General features: G+C 42.4%; 1 protein-coding gene across 5 annotated transcripts in view; it reads right to left on the reverse strand.

The window, feature by feature from the left end:
• The window catches only part of Rabgap1 (RAB GTPase activating protein 1), a 129,969-nt gene that overhangs the window by 114,654 nt on the left and 3,158 nt on the right, over positions 1 to 12,157 (reverse strand). Inside the window, exons 2-3 of one of the 5 annotated variants that reach the window (XM_052726610.1) lie at positions 4,772 to 5,124; positions 3,699 to 3,892 (exon numbers count right to left, since the gene is read on the reverse strand). The exons of 1 other annotated variant lie outside the window; for it this stretch is intronic. The gene's annotated coding sequence lies outside the window, so the exon portion shown is untranslated. Of the gene's footprint in view, positions 1 to 3,256; positions 3,379 to 3,512; positions 3,638 to 3,698; positions 3,893 to 4,771; positions 5,125 to 12,157 lie in introns of those variants that run through there. 3 more of the 5 variants (XM_052726612.1, XM_052726614.1, XM_052726615.1) reach the window with 3 other exon arrangements.

Raw genomic sequence — 12,157 nt, forward strand, 5'->3', positions numbered from 1 at the left:
TGAGAGGCAATTGGATCTCTGAGTTCAAGGCCAACCTGGTCTACCACTGGCTTTTAGGACATGAAACCCTATCTCAAAACAACAGTAACAACATTCTCAGTCTGCGTAACCGAAGGGAGAACTGGCAGAGGACATATCCAGACACCAAATTCTCAGCCCCAAGGAGATTTATTACCTAAGAGGGGAAAGTGGGGAGGGAGTGGGGAGGCTGGAAAGGCAGCAGCAAACACATCAAACAAGCCAAGAAAACAAGAGAGCAAGAGAAGCAAGAGAGGGTGTTTTTGCAGGAGTGAGTTTTTAAGGGGGAGTCTGCGCTAAGGTGAGCTGGTAAATCCTGATTGGACATGTTAGTCAAATAATGAATTTTGATTGTTGGACCTTGGTGTTTTGTCTCAAGAATGAGTCATGGCCAAATAAGGGACTAGGCCTTGGGGGGCTAGCTTTAGGAATGTCAGGGATTTTAGCAAGTGAGAGGGAAAGGGCAAAACCTGTCTGCAGTGTTTGCCATGCTCAGGCCTGTTAGAGCCCTTCAATAACACTTCTTTTAAGTGGGGCAAGACTCATCCTTAGAAGAAGCAGATCCAGACTGTACACTGTGGGTTGTAAAGGATGGATAATGGAAAATGGGAAGAGAAAGTTCAAAAACAAATTACTGTTAAATCTGAATAACAATGTTAACTTTACCACAGAAATTCATAGTTAACATGCCATAAAAAGTCCAACACAAGCTACAAGTGAGATGCATTTCCGTACTTCCAGCAGCCAAGAGAAGGATCACTAGCCCAGGCTACCCTAGCGGCAAAAAAAAAAAAAAAAAAAAAAAAAAGTAAGACTTTGCTATGGAAAAAAAAATTATTGCCACAAAGATTTACAGAGCCCAAAGACTAGTGGTTGATGATGTAAGCGCTGATCCGATACAGCCTTAACCAGAAACTTTTAACAATTATGCATTGGGTTCTTGGGGAAGTACAAACCTCTAAATTTGGCAGCGTATCCAAACAATTAAAATCTATTTTCATATTTTATTGCCAAGTATTTAGTGTCAATTATGAACTTTAAAGACAGAATTAGGGTTTTATTTACTTTTTAATGACTGAAAAAAGGGACAGGGGTACTTGGGTTTTACAAAACTCTACTCTGAAAGAGAGTCTTCAGAGTGTTATGGTCAACTTGAAAGAGAAGGGAAACTTCTAGGCCATGACTTGCACACTTACATATTTGGTTAATCTTTGCACATGAAAAGAAACAAGGCTGTTAAAGTCAACACAGTGGCTGCAATCTAAGTGTAATTACCCATCAATACTCCTTTGCTTACATGTTTTTTTAAGACTAACAATACCAGAAAATGATGAAAGTGGAGGAAGACAACCAGGTAACCAGTTTGTGAAGAAATGAAAACATTCCCGAACAGTCTTAGGTGAGGTAGCATTTTCCTTTCAGGAATATACATCTATTCCTTATCTCTGGATTTTCTTTCCTTAAGCTCTAACTATGAAAAATTGTTTAAAAAAACAAAAGCAATACATACAAAGTACAAAAATGATTTAGATAATGGTTAAACAGGGACCTGAAGGTAAACAGAGTTCTAGTTTCAAGAAACATTGAATCTTGTAACTTATTTATTCACTTGCTAAAGAAGCCTAATGATATCTGACAGTCTTGGAAGCAGCAAAGATAATTATGGACAGCCTATGTCAGAACAGTTTCTTCAACTGTGTTTTGAGGGTCTGTGTGAGTCTGCTTGACTAATGTTGCAATTCTGTGATCTACCACCAAGGTAGACACCACACTGTCCAGCATTGCTTTGCTTAGCTTTTAAACTCAAGACTTACACACTCACAAACACAGTTGAAGAAACTGGAAAATGTACCACAACGTATCAATATGTATGTAGCCCAGGCCAGGCCTTGAACTCATGATCCTCATATTTCAATCACTGATCATGACATGTAAATTAAAATGTACATATATTCAAATCAATCATGCATTCAAATTTTAATTCAAATTTAGATCTATAAAGGAAGATCATAAAGAACTCTTTTGTTCATTTTCATTTCCTAAGTAAGCTTTGGTTAAATCTTCAATATAAAATATAATCTATATTTTATATTAAAACAACAGGTCCTTAGCTTACATTACAAAGTTATACGTGCTTGGTGATGGTGGCGGCGGCGGCGCACGCATTTCTGCGGAGCGAGTTCCAGGACAGTGAGCTGAATAACCCTGCCTTGAAAAAAAGTTACAAATGCACTTCCTTGGCACCAAAGCTTTTTTTTCCAAATGACTTTTCAGTTTGACAGTTTCACTACCTTCCATTGTTCTTAACGCAGCTGGAAGCCCATGTACTTATATCACCTTCTTATTCACAAGAATGCAAAAACAGGTGTTGATCTAAATGAAAATATCAAATACACTGTGAAACTGTCCCAGACAGTTTTCTCCTGTGGGGGAGTGGGACCCACGCCCCGCAGACTTTCCCAAACACCCAAATCTCAAATTGAAGTTGGAGCACGGTTTTAAAGAGTGCTGCGAGCATGATCAGTTTAACAGTCTGCTTAGCACATATGTTTCCAAGATAAGTGGATCCTTCGGGTACCACAGGTATGGTTATGCTTGCAACAACAGGTGCAGACTACAAATGTAGGTATTTGACAAAACTATGGTTCTGACTACTATCAGGGAATGGACAGCGCACTCCTGGAAGCCTGGGGATAGCCTTGGGGCTGACTCACATAACCCTGAAGGGTGCTGAAAAATCAAGACACAAGGCGCTGGAGTAGGCAGGTGTTTCTTGTAGACTGAAAGAGTGCGATGCCAAAGACACTTTAATTGCAGGTGGAGAGTATGAGGCAGAAAACACCAGTAAGAGAAAGCAGAGTGACACTAAAAGTGAGCAAGTCTTTCAAATTAAGCCAGCCTAAGGCCCAAGCTAACCTCAGTGTCTCTCTCTCTCTCTCTCTCTCTCTCTCTCTCTCTCTCTCTCTCTCTCTCTCTCTCTCTCTCTCTCTCTCTCTCTCTCTCTCTCTCTCTCTCTCTCTCTCTCTCTCTCTCTCTCTCTCTCTCACACACACACACACACACACACACACACACACACACCGATCTAGTGGGCAACAGGAGAAACTGAGGCGGAGGACACCCGCAGATCCCCAAACAAGACTGAGACCAAAACACAAAGTGGAGAGAAAACTGCTATGCTGGGAGGGGAGAGACTTGCAAAAGGGAGCAGTTACAGGGTTTGGAGGCTGACACCCACCCAGACAGGGGAAACCGGTTTGGGCAGGGGCTCCTAGAGGGTAGGGCCCGCGCATGCGCCGTCTGCCCTCGGCGGCCGCTTCCCCACACCCAATCTCCGCTCCCCTCAGGACTCGGCCCGTCGAGGAAGCCCCCCGCAACTCCTAGCCCGACCCCGCCCGGCGGGAGAAGGCAGCCGGGCTCCAGCCGGGGCGGCGGAAGTGCCCCCCACCTCCGGGGTGAGGAGACCAGAGTGAGGAGGGGAACGGCGACCGTACCCGACCTGCTACCGCCGAGCGCCATCCGGGAGGCTCCGCCGCCTGGGCCTCCCCGCCGCCTTGCCTCCCCCTCCCCGCCCCCTGCTCACGTGAAGCGGCTCCTTCCGCCCTCCGGCCCGCCTCCCGCCCCACCTCATAGGCCCCGCGTGCTCCTGCGAGGCGGAGCTTCCTTCCTTGCACCCCTACCTGGGCTCGGAGCCTGCCGGAGGATCTGCGCCTGCGCGCAGGGCTCAGCCTCTTCACCCTGCTTCTGTGGCTGGAGCCAGAGCCCGAGTTGGGGGCCGGAGCTGGAGCCAGGGGCCTGGAGGAGCCTCAAAGTTCACCTTTATGGAGAACTTAGGCCGACTCAACTCCCCCAACGTTTCTGAGGCGCGCAGAGCCTGGAATTATGATAGGTGGTTTTACAAAAACATGTTTCTCACTTCAGCTTTACCTCAAACCTGTGAAGATTATGTGATAGAATCCAATCTACAAATCAGACTTCAGATTCCCTAGAGTTAGCCCTTTCAGGGACTGAAGAAACTGGGAAGGAATAAGACTGTTTCAGACCGTGACTCGCAGATGAGAATTTTATTTGAAAAGTATTACAAACTGAATACAAAGCAACAGGAATAAAGCAAAGTTTAGAGTTCCTGTCTGGAATGAACACACAATGTAGCCGAGAACAAAACAAGCAGTGTGCAAGTTTTTTTTAAAAAGTTATTATTTTGTTGTTGTTACTAAGGATTGAATCCAGGACCTCAGGCATTTACCACGCAGCTATAACCCCAGACTTTTTTATTTTTAATTTTGAGACAGGGTGCCTTGAACTCACTAGACTGCCTTGAACTCACTTTGTAAAGAAATCAAGCCTTGAATTTTTCATCCTCCAGTCTTGACTTCCTAGGTAGCTGGGATTACAGGTCTTTGCTACCAGGCCAGGCATTGCTACTACACAAGACTTAGTAAGTTATACTTCTAATTGATTGTCTTGGTCCACTAGGGGTTCTTGGTCGAATCGGTGTTATTGGACTCTGTTTCTCCGTGAGCAGCTTAGTCCAATCAGTATTAGTGGGTTCTGTCTCAGGGAGCAGTTGTTCCCAATAGGTGCAGGGTGGGCTTATGGCTCCAGTGGTTGTTGGGTTCCTAGGGGTTGTTTTTTTGTTTTTGTTTTGGTGGGGGAGGGAACAGGGAAGGGTAGCTGTTTGGTCCCTGGGACTCTGATAGCTGAGGCCTAGGGGATAGAGACCTGGTCTGCTGGTCCAGAGATGGGGACTTACCTGTTCCCAGTCGGTGTAGGGTGAACTTATGATTCTGGTGATCTGGTTCGGTGGCTGGGCAGCGCCTTCTTTTGTGTTCTCAGGTCACGTTTTGCTCATTTGTCAACTATTCAGCTGATCTTGTTTCCTCAGACTGCAGACTGTAGGCTTCTGAAACCTCTCCCCAGTAGATCTCAGCTGAGCAGGTTGTTCAGTAGGGCAATCTCACCAACACCTCTAAGTTGTTGGGTTTTGCAGGATCAAGCAGCTGGGCCCTGGGTTGGCCTCAGGCAGAATGTTCGGGTCTGTTCTGGTCGCATCCCACGGAGACGGCTCCTTCCCGAAGTGCACTTGCTGCCGTCCTTCCCCCTAGACTGTAGCATGAATTCTAATTGGTCTTAATAATAAAAACCTCGAGTCAGATATCGGGGTAAATGCTGAAAGATCAGAGAAGTAAAGGAGCAGTCACTAGAGAGACTTCAGACTGAAAGGGGGCGGAGCTCCTGTTTCAGCCCGCCTTACATTCCTCTCTCAATAATTTATACTTCTAAAACCACTTACTCATTATCCGAAATACATTGTTTTCCTAGTGAGTCCTTTACAACGTGAACAGAAAAGCAATTTAAAAAAAAGTTTTATTGCTACAGTTCCTCTTTGTGACTTGTCCTTTACAAAACACCTACACTCCCAGTGGGACAAGGATGATGTTTCCTATTTCCTTAGATATACCTATTTTAAAGTATTGAAATAATATGAGGAAGAAAGTATAACCATGGGAACTCCTAACAAAATATTTTCTATTTTAGTAGCCAACTTTCATATATTCCTTGATTCATAAGTATAGTCAAAAATACATGTATAAATTAAGTTTTCTTAAATAAAACTTTATTACATAATCAGTATAATGTTTGGAGAAAGTTAAAAAATAGAAACAAGTTAAAACAAATAAGAACGTCATATTTCACCACCAACGGTAACATTTCAGTTGACAAGATTGGTTTAGTGATCCGATGTCTTTTTTTGACAAAGTGCCTCATGTATCCCAGGCTTGCCTTAAACTCTTGGTCCTTCTGCTTCCATTTCCCAAATGCTGGAATAACATACCAGTTAGTAATCTCCTTTTTCAATTAATATTACATACCTTATTTCTGATTATTACATCTAATTATTAGATCATTAAATGCATCTACTTATGCCCTTTAGGTGTTTGTAAAATGTGCAATTTGAAGATGAATGGCTCTTTCTAGATACCTGAAAAACTGAAGTACAAAATTCCTGGATTTGAATAAAGTTTGCTTCAAGAAATCTATAGTAAGTCACTGAGTTTGTCTTCTAAATCCTACATTTTTACAAGGTAGAAGCTGTATCAGAAAGTTCAAAGGATTTGAGACAAACTTTCTGGACTAATACATTTCACTTAAGATGTTGTGTTAGACTTCTTGTTTCCTGATACTAGATACAATGCCAATTATTTAGTATATAGTATTACTTGTTGTGTATAGTATGGGATATTGACACTGAAATAGTAAAGATGCTTGTTTATAGACTCTCCTGGACTCTTTTTTTTTCTTCTATCTGTATCTCATGTATTCCTGGCTAGCCTCATATAAAGGAGATGATGACCTTGGACCTCTGATCTTATTATAGGTGTTATATGTGGTGTGGGGTATCAAACAGGGTTTCCTGCCCAAGAGGCAAGCACTCTACCACCTACGCTAAGTCCTCAGCCCCTACAGAATCTTTTTACTGTTGGTGTTTTGAGACAGGGTTTCATCATGTAACTAGAGTGCTTTTTAAAAACAGGCATTATGTTGGGCAGTGATGGTAAATGTCTTTGATCTCAGCACTCGGGAATCAGAGGCAGGGGGATCTCTCTGAGTTTGAGGCCAGTCTGATCTACAGAGCGATATTGTTATTGTCCTTTCACATATCCAAGGGCACCTTTGTGTCTATAGACTGAATTGCATTTTCCTTCTTTTAGCATTCAGAGATCTTACTATTCTGGCTCTTGCCTACCAAAGTACTTCATCTTATAATAGCCCCAAATTCTACTCATACACTGTACTTAATATGATCTGAGGTTTCAAAGCCACCTGCTGGTAAAAGTTAAGCATACTTAAACCCTAAATTAGTTTTCTGTGAATGATGTAAGTTATCACGTGACATTGGTAGGCACTAAAATAGACTATATAAAGTCTGCTTTTTGTTTTGTGACAGAGTTTCTCTGTGCAGTCCTGACTGTTCTGGAACTCGCTCTGTAGACCAGGCTGGCCTTGAACCCACAGAGATCCACCTGTCTCTGCCTCCCAAGTGCTGGAATTAAAGGGCTGTGCCAATGCTACCTGGCTATATTTGGTGTTTTCAAGAGAAAACTCTGGTAATACTAGCAGGCAAAACGGGAGGTAAGAGTCTGGAGGCTGCATAAGATCAGGAAAGTTAACGCAAGTGTTGTGGATGATTGACTGAAATAAAACGCTGATTGGCCAGTAGTCGGGCTGGAAGTATAGGTGGAACTTGGAGAGAAACTCTCTAGCTACAAATTACACACAAGGAAGATGGATGAGGGTATTTAAAACACACCCCCATCCAAACTTGCTGATTACTTGCTCAAATCTGCCCTTCCAATAATTTGTGTGTATGTGTGTATGCACATGTGTGTACAAGAGTGTATGTGAGCACGTACTGTAGAGGCCAGAGAACATCATAAATGTTACTCAGGTACTGTACTTTTCTTTTTTTGAGACAGGGTCTCTCATTGGCCTGGAGTTCCCTGATTAGGATACACTGGCTGGCCATTAAACTCAGACCTAGCAGACTCCACCTCCTCAGCACTGGAACTGCAAGCATTCACTGGAAGGCCTGATTTATTTGTGTGGGTTCTAGAGATTGAACTTGGGTCCTTCTGCTTGCACAGCAAACACTTGACCAACTAAGTGAACCATCCATTCAACCCCATCAATCAATACTTTATTTTCATTGTTGTACTTTTCAATGCCAGAATTTTATTTGGGCTCCTTTGCATAATATTTTTCTTTCATGATATTCTCATTTTGTTCATATATTGTTTTCATGACTTCAATTTTTCAAGTAACCTCAAAATAGATATTTTAAAGTCTTTGTCAGATATGGCTAAAATGCATGGGTCTCTGGGTTTGATCAACACCAACACCCGATTTTTTTTTGTTAAATATTAAATCAGTTATCTAAGCTTAATTGGGGATAATTTGTGGACTTAATTTTTTCTTTTGAATGGACCATACTTTCCTGTTTCTTTATATGCCTCACAATTTCTTTATGCTTCTAAGAAAATATTTATTTACTTTTATTTTATATATTTTGGTTTTGCCTGCATGAATGTTATGTGTACCACATGTGTGCCTGGTGCCTGCAGAGGCAAGTAGAGGGAATCAGATCCCCTGGAACAGGAGTGTTCTAGTTAGGGTTACTATTGCTGTGATGAAACACTATAACCAAAGTAACGAAGGGAGGAAAGGGTTTATTTGGCTTATGTTTCCACATCACTGTTTGTCATTGCAGAAGGTCAGGACAGGAACTCAAATAGGTCGGGAACCTGAAATCCAGGAGCTGATGCAGAGGCCACAGAGGAACGTTGCTTACTGCTTGCTGCCAAAGGCTTGCTTTCTTATAGAACCCAGGACCACTAGCCCAGGGATGGCCCCACCCACAATCACTAATGAAGAAAATGCTCTACAGGCTTGCCTACAGCCTGATCTTAGGGAAGCATTTTCTCAGTTGAGGTTCTCTTCTCCCAAGTCTCTTTAGCTTGTGTCAAGTTGACACAAAACCAGCACATGGAGTTACAGACAGTTGTAAGTTGCCATGTAGGTGTTGGGACCTGAACTTGAGCGCTTTCCAAGAGCAGCAAGTGCTCTTAACCACTGAGTCATCTTTCCAGCCATGCTTTGTGATTTTTGAACTTACTGAAAATTAAGGCATTTGAATCATATGTGGTGACTGTAGAAATCAAGATCTCACTCATCCCCCTTATTTGGTGGGGTTTTAATTTTTGTTTTGTTTTTACATATGAGTGTTCTTGCCAGCATGTATGTCTGTGTACCACATGCGTATCTAGTGGCACTCAGAGGCTAGGAGGAGGCATCAGGCACCCTGGAACTAGAGTTACAAGTGGCTGTGAGCTGCCATGTTGGTAATTTAACCCTGTTGTTGGGGGTTTTTCTCTTTTGGGGTGCTGCCACCCAGCTCCCAAATATATCACACACGGAGGCTCATTCTTAGTTATAAATGCCTGGCCTTAGCTTGGCTTGTTTCTTGCCAGCTTTTCTTAACTTTAAATCAACCTGTCTGTCTTTTGCCTCTGGGCTTTTACTTTTCTCTATTTTTGTACACCTTTCTTACCCCATTGCTGGCTGTAGCTGGGAGGCTGGCCCCTGATGTCCTCCTCCTCCTCCTCTCACTCCTAGATCTCCCAGACTTCTCCTTCTATATATTCTCTCTGCCTCCCAGCCCCACCTATCCTTTCTCCTGCCTTGCTATTGGCCATTGAGTTCTTTATTAGACCATCAGGTGTTTTAGAAAGGCAAAATAATACAGCGTCACAGAGTTAAACAAATGCAACATAAACAAAAGTAGCACACTGTGGTGATATATTTGTAATCTAAGAAATAAAGCTTGCCTGAAGATCAGAGGACAGAGTCAGTCATAGAGGTCAGGCAGTGGTGGCACAAACCTTTAATCCTAGCATTTGGGAGCGATCCATCTGGATCTCTATAAATTGAAGGCCACGCTGGGCTACACGAGATTAATCCAGTCTAAAAAAGAAACAGCCAGGCAGTGGTGGCACTAAACCTTTAATTCCAGCACTTGGGATCATACATCTTTTTTTTTTTTGAGCTGAGGACCCAGGGTCCCAGGGTCTCGTGCTAGATAGGCAAACGCTCTACCACTGAGCTAAATCCCCAACCCCGGGATCATACATCTTTAATCCCAGCACTAGGAAGGTTGAGGCAGGAAGTTTATGGCTGGATAGAGAAAGGAATATAAAGTGGGAGGAGACAGGAATTAGGTAGGCCCTTTTGGCTGAGGACATTCAATCAGAGGATTTGTGGAGGTGGTGAGGTGAGAAGTGACTGTGGCTTGTTCCTTTGTCTCTCTGATCTTTCAGCATTTACCCCAATATCTGGCTCCGGGTTTTTATAATAAGACCATTAGGATTAGTGCAATAACACACCTTAAAATAATATTTGTGGTGATATTTTATTTGTGCTGAAATGTGGTGATATTTTATTTGTGCTTTAATAAATAAAGTTTGCCTAGAGATCAGAGGAAATAGCAAGGCATTTTAAGTACACAAAGAAGTCAGGCAGCTGTAACACACACCCTTAATTCTATCACTTAGCAGGCAGGATCTCTGTGTATTCAAGGCCACACTAGGGAACAGAGCCAAGCATGGTGACACACGCCTTTAATTCCAGTACCAACCATAGAGACCAGGAGGTCTGTATAGACAGGCAGTGATGAGGAAGTCATGTGGCTGGGCTTAGAGCCAATGAGAAGGCAGAACATTAAGGCAATAAAAGCTCAGTTTAGACAAGAAGAAGCTCTCTCTGTGGAAACTACTGAGTGGTGGTGAGCTAAGGCTAGTCCTGGCTATTCGCTCTTATCTCTTCGGCTATTACCTCTGTATGTGGCTCTGTGTTTCTTATTTAATAAGACTGTTTAGAAATTCATCTATAGAAGAAAGAGCTCAAGCATTCATTGTCTGGCTGCTCTGCTCTGTTACATCCTTGTGACCACAATGCACTGAAAACTGTGAAACCATGAGTCAAGGCAAGTCTTTCAGCTGGGTGGTGGTGGCACTTGCCTTTAATCCCAGCAGAAGCAGGCGAATCTCTAAATTCGAGGCCAGCCTGGTCTACAGAATGAGTTCCAGGACAGCCAGGGCCACAAAGAGAAACCCTGTCTCAAATAAATAAATAAATAAATAAATAAATAAAATCAAACAAACAAACAAACAAAAACAAACCAGACTGTGGTGGCGCACACCTTTATCTCAGCACTCCAAAGGTAGAGCCAGGCGGAGCTCTGTGAATTCGAGGCCAGCCTAGTCTACAATGGGAGATCCTGGACAGGCACCAAAAAACTACACAGAGAAATCCTGTCTGGAAAAAAACCAAAACCAAACTAAACCAAAAGAATTGAGAGCAAACAACTGTAAAAGTATAAGTTCAACAGTGGGTAGAATAGCCATATGGAAGAAAAGTAAAGTGGGGGAATGAACATTACAAAAACCAACTAGAGTTAACACATATGTATGGACCATTCTGTACACTAACCACAAAATACACATTCTTTTCAAGCCTATATCCAAGAGTCATCAGGAGAGATAACATGTTAGATGACAAAACAAGCCCCAATGGATTGTACAAGTCCACATAAAGGATCTTTGCTGTGGAATATTATTTTAAGATGTGTTACATATGTTTATGCTATGGAACATTTGTTTTAATGATGCAGAGATGTGTTGCATTTTTTTATGTTGCATTTGTTTAACTCTGTGAAGCTGTGTTACTGTGCTTGTCTAAAATACCTGATTGGTCTAATAAAGAGGTGAAGGATCAATAGCAAGGTAGGAAAAGGACAGGCAGGGTTGGCAGGCAGACAGAATATATAGGAGAACATTAAAGGAAGGAGGAAAAAGAGACCAAGGAGTGAGGAAAAAAGGGGGGCAGAAACACAGCCAGCCATGGAGTAAGAGTGACAGTAAGACCACAGAAGTCTGTGGTTGGTATGTAAAATGAATAGAAAATTTCTTAATAATAAAAAAAAAGAAAAAAAAAACTACAGAAGTAAGAAAAGGAAAAAGTCCAGAGGCGAAAGGTAGATGGGATAATTTAAGTTAAGGAAAGCTGACTAGAAACAAGCTAAGCTAAGGCTGGGCATTAGTAAGTAAGAGTAAGCCCACGCCCATGTGCGTTCGCCTGTGTGTGTGTGTGTGTGTGTGTGTGTGTGTGTGTGTGTGTGTGTTTATTTGGGAGCTGGGTGGCAGCCCCCAAAGAGCCAAAAGAATAAGAAAACAACCAACTACTGAGCTTCCTTCAACATAATAGGATGGAGTTAGAAATCAACAAGAAGAGGAAAGGTGAGAGAAGAAAGCCAAAGGGAATTATAAAATACTTAGACATAAACAAACATACATTCTAAATTTTATGAGCTGTAGTTATGACAATCATCAGAGGGAAATTTAATTCTAAACTTACATTTAAAAAGAGACCTCAGAGGTGGGTGCAGTAGAGTAGATGGTGCATACTTGTAATCCCAGTACTTGAAAGGTAGAACAGGAGGATAACAAATTCAGGGCCAGTCTCTGGCTAAACAGTGAGATCAGTGCCAGTCTGGGCTAGACCCTATTTTAAAATTCAAAAACAC

This window comes from Peromyscus californicus, unplaced genomic scaffold, assembly GCF_007827085.1.
Source record: "Peromyscus californicus insignis strain IS unplaced genomic scaffold, ASM782708v3 Scaffold_7__1_contigs__length_154581171, whole genome shotgun sequence".
Classification (NCBI taxonomy): Eukaryota; Metazoa; Chordata; class Mammalia; order Rodentia; family Cricetidae; genus Peromyscus; species Peromyscus californicus.